The sequence below is a fragment of the Coenobita brevimanus genome, chromosome 17 (assembly GCF_032717465.1).
Source record: "Coenobita brevimanus isolate Jiangsu-jjx chromosome 17, ASM3271746v2, whole genome shotgun sequence".
NCBI lineage: Eukaryota > Metazoa > Arthropoda > Malacostraca > Decapoda > Coenobitidae > Coenobita > Coenobita brevimanus.
Genome location: NC_136970.1, coordinates 33,686,137 through 33,697,389, shown reverse-complemented (window position 1 = coordinate 33,697,389; position 11,253 = coordinate 33,686,137).

Genomic DNA, 11,253 nt, shown 5'->3' with positions numbered 1-11,253 from the left:
GCATCCGTCTTTCGCTTCCCCAAGGATAAAGAGTGGCAACAGAAGTGGGTCAAAGCCATCAACAGAATGGATTTTACACCTAATGATAATTCTGTTGTATGTAATGAGCACTTTGGCCCTCGCTTTATCATCATGGAAGACCGGATGACGCGTGCTGACGGAACAGTTATAGCAGCTAAAGGAGGAACTCCAACACTTACCAAAGATGCTGTTCCAACCATCTTTCCAAACCAGCCAAAGTACCTCTCCAAGAAACTACCACCACCACGAACAACTTCACGAGAAAAAGAAGACCGTTTACATGCAAGAGATGAAGCAGTATTTAATGAATGGACTAGAAATGACAAAATTCCAGATTATGAAAAGTTTTGTGAAGGATTCAGTGAGAAACTTAGTATCGGTATTATGTGGATGGCAGTACCAAAAGAAGACTGTGTTAACTTTTTAAAATTAAACTGTAATGCTAAACCAAAGGTGACAGTGTCTCTTAAAGTAATGGCAGATTTAAGTGCTGTATCATGGTATGACAACTTCCAGTTAAACCACCAAAAATTACAGTGGCTGTTAGGATCTGAAAACATATGTCAATATTGGTCACAGTTTGAATCTCTTATTAGTCACCTACAGTAGGTTCTTATCAAGAGGCAAGTGTTAATACCAAAGATAAACTAAGCCACTGTATTTCTTTAATTAGAGAAATTCTTGAGAGGGAGTCAGCAGAAAATGAGTGATACAATGAGTGAAAGCAAACGTTTGAATTCTAAGGTACTGTGGCTTTGTTCAGAGCAGTTAGAATTAACTATTCAGAAAAGAAGCAAAATACAGCAGTGAATTCTTAGTATGGGCTTGTACTGTTTATTATTCCAGCCCTTCATTATACAAGTCTATGCGGAATAGCGGTTTTGTCAATCTCCCTCATCCTGATTATTTAAGAAAACTTAAAATTAGTAGCATTCCAAAATGTTCTGAAAGTTCACACAAGTTGTTCTTGAAGGAAATAGCTTCATCATTGAGAGAGGAAGAGAAAGTAGTTACTCTAATTCTAGATGAGATTTAGGTATTACAGGGTATTTCGTATTTACACCCAACTCACTGACAAGAAAATGGGCTAACTCGCCTTATACTTTACGCAATTCTAAGCCTTTTTTTCTTCTATGGCACTTCCGTCGTTAAGCAACCGTTGATGAGTTATGCAATTTATATTGTTATTATTTTCAATGAGAGAACCATCTCTCCCCAGCAGTGGTCGGACAGTTGTGTGTTCGACTGTGCGTGTTATGTGTGTGGGTGAATAAAACGCATACATCGCACATGGTTCAGCCAATCATAAACTAGGATTTCAAACGCCCCACGCTAGGGCCCGCAGGATTTGAATTTCATTTCGTCTCCAGCCATGAACTGTGAAGGCTGCAAAATTACCGTAATTACTTCAGGAGCTGTACACTGGTGGGTAAAGGCATTATTTCTTATTTACACCCGGTTAGGTTAGGTTAGATGAGGTTTGGTTAATGTCAAAGGGGGGGTCTGGGAGGCGAAGCCCCCCAGTTAGGAAGCAAGGCCAGGGCTGGGGGGTCTGGGGGACGAAGCCCCCCGGTTAGGAAACACAAACTCCTTAAGAAGCTTAAAATTATATTTTTCCGAAGGATTTTAGTGTTTTTGGTTTGAATTTGATACCAGTTTCAGTCGGAAAACTCTCATGTTTGCGTGTTTTCCCCACCCAAAACCCCGCTTTCCCACAGGCCCCCATTATTCTTGGGGGGGGGGGACAGCAAAAATTAGTGATTTCCGACAGAAACGATGAAGAGTCAAACGAAAAACACTAAAATCCTTCGGAAAAATATAATTTTAAGTTTGTTTGGGAGTTGGGTGTGAATACGAAAGTTTACCGAGATTTATGTAAAGAAGGGTCTTTCTTATAAAGGAGGAAAACTGTAAGGCATGTCGGTCAACTCAGGGGAAGCTGCCACAACATTCCAGGCCTTCAAGATATCCTTCCTTTTATCAAAGAACAAACATGTAGCTGCACTTTATGCTGTGTGTAACATTACTGCAGAAACACTTCTTGAACTATCAAACAGTTCTCAAATTCCTTCATAACATTGGATTTAAGATAGTAGCACTTATATCTGACAACAACAGAGTTAACAGAATAATGTTTGAGCAAATGTGTGGTGGAAGACTTCCTCCATCCCATATCCCTTTGATCCAAATGTCCCCTTATTTTTTCTCTTTGATTCATTTCACTTGCTGAAATGTGTCAGAAACAATGGGGTGCTTTCAAAGCTAGTATCCCGGTAGATGTCACCACCATTGGGACAAACACATTCCTCACGCTGTTTAAAAAGCATATTTTTCTTTGTTAAATATCTACACTGTTGTGTGAAACTGTGAATCATAGTAATGTCATATACCATAAAATAAATAATACAAATAGAACACGTACTTATAACGTAGCGTGGATCGTTTATAATATGTATCATAAACGGAAATTAAAATATCATTGCTGGCACGCGATGGCAAACCGCCATTTCAGTGGTCCTATATTATATAATTTCCGCTACATTAGCGCAATTTTGGTTCTTAATACATAGTTGTTCAAACTGTAAATTATGCTTGGTAGTACCTTGACTCATTCAGTCTCTGTGTGGGCAGAAATGTAATGTTGAGTAAATTCTGGGACTCAGCATTTTGCTCACTCCCTTCACGCATGCACACAAGACAGTCCAGTGTTTATTTATTTATTTATTTTTTTTTTTTTCACGAGAGATTTGTTTTCAAAACAAACGCACAATGATTAATGCTTTAAATAATACAATTTAGACTACTTGTAGGTAGGTTGATGGGGGCGCCCACCATCCACTCACTCAATGTAGTGCTGCTCTCGGGTGTCTGCCCTGTCGTCTCCTCCATCCTTGTTCCCTTCCATCTTCTTCTGTCTTTTTTTTCCTTCATTCTTTTCTCTTCCTTCTGCCTACGGGTGACATTACACTTCCTCTTCTGTCTTTCATTCCTTCATTCTTTCCTCTCCCTTCTGCCTGTGGGTGACTCTACACTGAGTGACAAGCCAAATGGTTTCCTGTACACCAGGAAACCATTTACTACGCTGGGTGGTAACCATATAACCAAATTTTGGTGCCTGGTGGTTTAGTGGGTAATTATTGTGCTCCAGTTGGATTGAACCGGTGAAGGTTTATATGCAAGGGGTGATTGGGGTTTATTGCTCATGTAATGCCACTCAGGGATGAGTGAGGCTGGTCACTCTCATCTTAAATGTCAGGACCAACTGCATAGCCCCGGGCTTCTACGCTCCTCATGGGGCAACGTAGGATTGGATGATGGTTGGATGGATTGACTACTTGTGGTCTGGTTAGGTTAGATAAAGTAAGGTACTGTAATTGCTTTGGAGGGTCTGAGGGGGCAACACCGCGGCCTTCTCAAACCGTGGCAACACAGGTCTTGTGGTGGGCATGGGTGAAGGGAGTGAGAAAAATGTTGATCCCAGTATTTACCCAACATTAAATTTCTGCTCACATAGAGACTGAATGAGTCAAAATACCCACTAGGTGTAATTTACAGTCTGAACAAACTAAGAACAAATTAAGAACCAAACTTGCGCTAAATGTAGCAGAAATTAAATAATACAGGACTACTGAAATGGTGGGTTGCCATCACATGCCATCAATGATATTTTAATTTCTGTTTATGATAAATATAATTCATGCTACGTTACATATACGTGTTCTATTTGTATTATTTATATTACGGTATATGACGTTACTATGATTCACAGTTTCACACAACAGTGTAGATATTTAACAAAGAAAAATATGCGTTTTAAACAGTGCGGGAAATGTGTTTGTCCCAGTGGTGGTGACATCTACCGGAATACTAGGCTTTTCAGAAGCACCCCATTGGCTCAACCGAAGGAATCCCATTCAGACATTTGTAATACCTTCACCTGTGGATTTTGAAACTACCAAGGAAGCTAGTTTGATGCCTTTGAAAGAACTGTATTCAAAAGAACGTTATTCACATGCTAAGATGGCTCCTGGATTGTCAGAGAAAGTGCTCTATCCTACCAGTTTTGGCAGAGTGTGACATATGCTATCAAATTATTTGATTAGAAGAATGCTGTACTCTGAAAATTATGTGAACTGAGAGTGTTTCAGGTGTCAATGCATTCATGCAACAAATGATAACATGGTAGAATGTTGTTAATGTAAAGTCACCAGTGAAAGGGAAATGTCTCCGTCAGTGTGAATGCAATCCAGTACAACAAGATTCCTCTCTTGTTCAGAATTTGATATTTCTCAGTAGATTTTGTGAGTGGCTCACTAACTGGGAAGAAATGGAATTTAAACAAAGAGGAGGGAAGGTTAGAGTAGGTAAACTTTCAAGAGAGACTTATTTTGCCCTGAAACACACAACAGCCATTATGATAAAACTTTGTGACTATCTGGTGAAACACCACCACTTCCGTTATGTTTTGTTGGGTAAATTTCAGACTGATAAACTAGAAGCTAGGTTTGGACGGTACAGACAAATGAGTGGTGCAAACTACAATGTATCTGTTTAAGTGATGGAATTTGAAAGAAAATTGCAGTTAATGAATGTACTTTCATAGAGTCTGGTTCACTGAAAATCACAGACATGACATATTTCCTGGATGATAATGGAAATCAGTGCTCTGATTATGACACTCTAGATACTGGTAACTTTGAAAATATCTTCTCTCTCGTGGAACAGCAGACCTTATCAAAGGAAAATGTAAATGTTCTGATATTGCTGGGTACATAGCATATACAGTTAAGATGCAGTTTAACCCGCTGCGTCCCGTCGACGTGAATTAATGTCCACTCGTTTTGTCACTGCCAATCCCGTCGACGTACATAAACGCAAATCAATTGCAAGGTCCCTAATTTGCACAATTTTCAATTTTCGCGAGGGATTTTTGGTACGTATACACGGGACACCTTCCTCTACTAGATGCCAGGCAGGGACAATGCCTTACCCAGCATGACCTCCCCCCCCTGCATGCCATTATCTCAGCAATTCACCTGTTATCAGTGACCTGGCCCAGAAAAGCCATGTCATGTCACAGTACGAAATTCAGGGTCAGAGTGATTCCCCAATCGATGACAATGTGGAGGACAAACTTTACATAGCATTAGAGGAAGAAACAGTCAGAAATGATCAGGTAATGAGGCAAAAAAAGGTCAGGTATGGTGATGAGTTAGTGAGTGAAACAATGCTTATAATGCCTATGTTATTGTTTGAAAACCAATATACTCTCGTACTACATATAAATTCGTACCAAGTAAATAAATAAATACCGTTTATGAGTGGTGTGAAATAGTTACCCTCTCATAGAACTCGTTTTCTTTGGTGCCAGCCTGTTAGAAAGCCCAGTAAGGTAAGGAGGTACTGGTACCTGGATCGAGTATTTTAAACCTCAGGTGAGCGATTTCTCTATGAATTTTCGATGTTTCTCACCAAAAGCGGAGGTTTGAGCCAAAAAAAAAAAAAATTCCAAAAATGGTCAGAATTGTGGGGAGTCAGTGGTGGAAAAGTGGTCGGGATGGGGCAGGTTAATTGTCAAGTATGTACATCTCGATTGTCACTAGACAAGCCACTCCAGGTAAAGACTTCTGAAAACTGTGAATACCTTAAACTACTGGTACTTAATAGGGGAGGCTTGAAATGGTCCACTGATTTCACTCTGTCTGTATGTACCAGCACTTACAAACTTTTCAAACCCTGCTGTGTCATTTTAGGGAGGAATTTATACAATCTCTTAGCCAAAGAGAAAGTTGTCCTTGGACTACCAGGAGAATATCCATGACCATTCTGAATGCCGTCCATGTGAGACTTCACTGAAGAAAATTTTGTTGCGATGCATATGGTCAGTGTCGAACATCATACTGAATAACTTCTCTAAGTCTTTCAACAATGATCTCTCAGTACAGAGTGTTGGGAAGAAAAGGAAGCTGTCAACATTGAAGTGATCTAGGGGGAGGCGGTGGCTCAATCGGTAGAGAGGTGGCCTGCAGTCCTTACGGACCCAGGTTCGAATCCCGGCTGGGGCAGGGAACAGTTTAAGGATTTGAATTTCATTAAATCAGGCTTTACTGATCTACCAGAAGACCCGCCGACATGTCGTAAAAATACCCCCGCTAATACCAATACACCAGTCCTGTATGAGACAGCCCTAGCATGTATTCAATATGGACGGTGGGTGTTAGCGCCGAAGTGGTGACATGTAGAGGTGTATGGTATGTAGGAGGACTGCTGGGCCTTGATAGCAGGCTGTGAAGCCTATGCCCAGAGTCGGACACATAAAAAAAAAAAAAAAAAAAAAATGGAAAATATGTCATATTTCAGTGGTAGTTGTACTAAGATGTAAGTAACTCAATATAGTATCATATAGTGTATTATTCCTAGTTATAGTTACCAAAGTAGATACCTTGAAAATTATGACTAAAATAATTGAAGAAAATATTAAAGGAAAGATGATATTATTATTGTGTAATGTACATATTATTATATAGTGTATTATTCCTAGTCATAGTTACCAAAGTAGATATCTTACCTTCATTATTATGATCACGTTGGGTCTGGTTAGTACTTGGATGGGTGACCGCCTGGGAACACCAGATGCTGTTGGCATAAAGTTCTCCCTACGTGTCAAGTGGGGTTGGTGGAGGATTAGTGCCCCTCCCTGTAAAACAATTAACTCTAAGCCCTTGGCCACCCCGTTTGGGATACAAGGCGTCTGGCAATGAATGAAAAAATTATTATGATCAATACTATTGAATAAATATAAAAAGAAGGGTGATATTATTATTGTATAATGTACATATTATCATAGTGTATTATATCTAGCCATAGTCACCAAGGTAGATACCTTGATTATTATGATTAAAACTATTGACTAAATATTGAAAGAAAGGTCTATCTATCTATCTATCTATTGCCAGACACCATAATCCCGTAAAGGGTGGCCATTTGACACTGAGTTAGTTGTTTTACAGAGAGGGGCATCAACCCTCCACCAACCCACTTGTTGACAAGTAGGGAGCACGTATGGTTTGGTTATATGGTTACCACCCAGCGTTGTAAATGGTTTCTTGGCTTACAGGAAACCATTTGGCTTGTCACTCAATGTAAGGCCACCTGTAAAGGAAAGAAGAGGAATAAGAAGTGATGGGAAAGATAGGAGAAATAGGAAGAGAGGAGGGCAGGCACAGAAAAAGAATGATATAAGCTAAGGAAGTAGGCAGCACTACATCAAGTGAGTGGATGAATTATATTATAATGTAATACCGGTATTGTTTTACTGTAAGCCTATACTGTGCATATCATTTTTTTTCTTTTTGTTTTGTTTGATGTTGATACTGTCCCATGAAATCTGGCCAAAGGGTGGTTGGATGTTTACTTGGATATAACAATAAAATATTTGAACAATTTTTAATGGTGTTTTTCAAACCAATAATGCAGAATGTGATGAGTATCTTCGGCTTGTTTAAGTTTCTACATGTATAAAGGCACAACCTGATTTTATGTTAATAGATGCATTAAAAACAGTAAAGTGGACATAATATTGGGTTTATTCAAGTGGGTTTGATTCAAAACCCAGGTGGACAAAAGGTGGGCCACCAACTTTGTTGCCAACCCGGATTTGTGTGTATTATTTTACTGTGGAAGTAAAACATTTTCAGTTTGTACAGTGATAAATAATCTATACACTGACAGGTATCCTGATATCTTAATGAATTTGCATCTGAACACATCTCTTCATTACAATGTTTTAGGCCTTGCATTCGGGAACAGCGTAATTTTTAATGTTTATCATAATAATAATAATAATAAATAATAACTAGTGTTAGTATTAACACTAATAATCATCAATAAATAATAATGGCCATACATAAGTATGCAAATATTAAATGTGTGTGCATGAGAGAAAGGCAAAGGCAGAGAGAGTTTGCGGCCACTGCCTGTGACGTCATCAGTCTCACCTCCGGACCTGTATATCAAGACGGCCTTGACTGGACCCAGGAGCACAATGTTTTGGCATGAAGACCCACATGACCTCCAGTTCGGACATAGGCTGTATGAGGTTGACCTCCGAGATCATTTGAGGTCGTTGGTAATAGTAAACAAGTGTGCACACATACTGTGTCAGTCTGCAAAATCTGTAACAGAAAGATCCTGGACTTCATATAATCCCTATTCAGGAGTGTAAGAGGTACATGGACTTTCTGGAGCAGAAAGAGGAATTGGACTAGAACAAACAGGATTAGAGTGCTCGCCTTTTTGGCCCGGCAAAGTCGGGTACCCTGCTAATAATTATTAATACCCTTTACAATATTATTTCATATAATTATAAGCATGCTAATTATGCAATTAACGGTTAGAAATGGAATATCTATACATACACCATTCTACCAATCAAATAGCTCACTATCTTCCTTATTTAGCATTCTTTTGATTAATGAACATTCACAGCAGCTAATGAACATGTGTGCCAACTGTAAAACTCATCAAATAGAATTATCTGAACAGGATTTTTGTTCAAATTTTAGCAACTTTAATCCGTTCTTGGTTGGCACTAGTCTAATAATCTACAGCGTCTAACGCCACACAAGTTTAATCAACTGAGAATTAGACAAACCTGACCCTGAATGTAACTACTGTCACCACTGGCTCCCTCGTTGTTGGATCAACCGTAGTCTTCCAACATCAAACGATATTATTCACTGACAGTGAGGCACGGCATCTTGAGAGTGTTAAGTGTGAGGCTTTTTGTTGGAGTTAGAGACAGGTGATGACATCAAGCGACTTTCTACAAAGCTGCCTTCGCTTAGTCAATTGGATATCTGTTTCATTCACACACCATCACTGACACCAGACGTAAAGAGGCAGAAGCTAATTAACTGAGTGATGGAGGTGGGGAGAAAAGAGACGGAGGGATAGAAGCAGGAGTAGCGAAGTGAGAAAAGAAAAGTGAACAGAAAATGTGGAGAGTGGAGTGAGTGAGGAGCTGGGAGCTAAGAGGTATGAAGAGAAACTTAAGCAGGTAGGAAAGGAGATTTGGAGACATGAGATAGAAGGTACTGACAGAGTGGAGGGACGAATATAGGAGGATGCGGGTGTAGAAAGAAGGGAGGAAAAGAAAGATGAAAAGAGGCATGGAGGAAATGAGGGTAATGAAGGAAGAAAGATGTGAAGCTGATTATAGAAAAGCGATTAACCGAACAAAAGGCAAGAATAGAAAGAACGGAGCCAATTCTCTCTCTCTCTCTCTCTTATTTATATCGTCTGCCTCTCTCCGTCCATCCACCATTATCTATCTTATCGCCTAATAAACATTTTCTTCCTACTTACTGTTTTTCATTTCTACTTGTATTTCATCTTTCATCACATGTTTATTTTTATTTTTCTCTCATACCATTTTTTCTTCCCTCCATAAATCTTTTCTCATTCCTCTTGCTTTAGCCACTTGACTATGGTGACGCTTTTATGGGTTTTCATAATAACAAAACTATACCAGATTAAATATACTCGTACTAACAGAAAGATCACTGGAAATAGCTGACATGAGAGAGAGAGAGAGAGAGAGAGAGAGAGAGAGAGAGAGAGAGGTGGGGTGTACAAGCAGCCTTGTACTGAACCATGGATGCCAAATTATTTCTACTCTCTGAAATATTTTCCCTGAATATTCGTCAATTAAGCAAGACAAAAGTAGTAAACTAAGTAAGAAAAAAAGTTCTATAAACTGAAAAAATTTATGTTAGGATTTTCTTGAAAACAAAAACTGAAAAGTTAATTTGGCCTAATTAATACCATGATTTTCGAGTACAGAACACAACTTGTTCTGGTCACAACCTGGTCAGCAGAAAGGTGGCGGATTTATCTGTATGGTTCTCGTGTTGTTACCGGAGCTGTGGCAGATATATGAGTATTTTTTGTTCCCCTCTTGGCAGAATAAGCTGTGGTAACACACAAATGCTGCACGATTCATGAAACCCCTTGCATCCCTGTTTGCTCCAGTGCAGCTTCCTAGGGTTAACCACTACACAGGCTGGGGATCATCATCTGGCAGTGTCTTGGTCGTGCCAAGGGACCGTATTCTGATCAGCTAAGGAAGCACCGTAGAATATTTATTAGTTTTTTCTGTGTCCAGATTTTTCATATTTTGTTTGTTATTTATAATACCTACGTCGACATAAACAGATTAATATAACAAAAAAAAAATGAATTATGTAATACACAAAACTGAATTGTTTGGGAATAGCTGTGAGAGAATCCCCTAATCTGACGAGAAACCTGCCCAATGAGAATACTTTCTGTTATTGGTTGATCTCTGGTGGATAAGTCAGGGACATCCTCGAGCTTTCTGCAGCTTCAGTGAATTATCGTTTTTAACCCTTTCAAGATTTCTAGGGTTTAACGAGCAGAGCCCTTTCCATATAAGTTTTTAAATCAAAAGTAACCTGTTTTCAACCAATCCTAGCTCTGTAACTACACCAGCTTCTCGTAGAACTTTCAGTTAAAGATCATAATACTCACCAACCTTTCTTCTTTCACGGGTTTCTAGATGGAGGCGTTGTGGAGGTAGGGAGTGATGAAGGGAGACAATCTGGGGGTCGCACGAGGGTGTGTTAGGGAGCGAGATGGTGGCCATGGCTCGCAGGCCACGCACTTGCCTTGCCTAGGCAGGGATTCACCACTCGCACTCATTTACACTTCCTTTTGAATGAAGCATCAGCCCTTGTACTCTTTGTACGTGTGGCAAAGAAAAAAAAGAAATTCCAAGGTTTATTACACATTACTTGCTGTGATATATCACTATCACATTCCTGTGAATACGTTTCTTGCATCATGTAGTTATCCGTGAGGTTTTCTTTCCTTACAACAGTAGTTTATCTTATTTTCTAAAGCAATTTTTTCGCTAATTTCTTACCTCAAAACAGGCTCATCACAAATATATAAATTGTAGGTTACTGTATCATTTATTTGTACTAGTACAGTACAGAGAGGTCACTTACTGTCATCTGAGCTCTTTTTCTTATACCTGTAGCTTTCCTTACATACAGTACATCCCCCTAATATGCGCCTATATGGGCGGCAGAGGACGTCGCGTACTAGGAATTTGCGTACTGTGAATAAATAAACTTACAGGAAAAATTACAGATGGGTGGCACCCCCCTTCATGGGCAACCCTTGAGATGCCTTTCAGACATATTACCT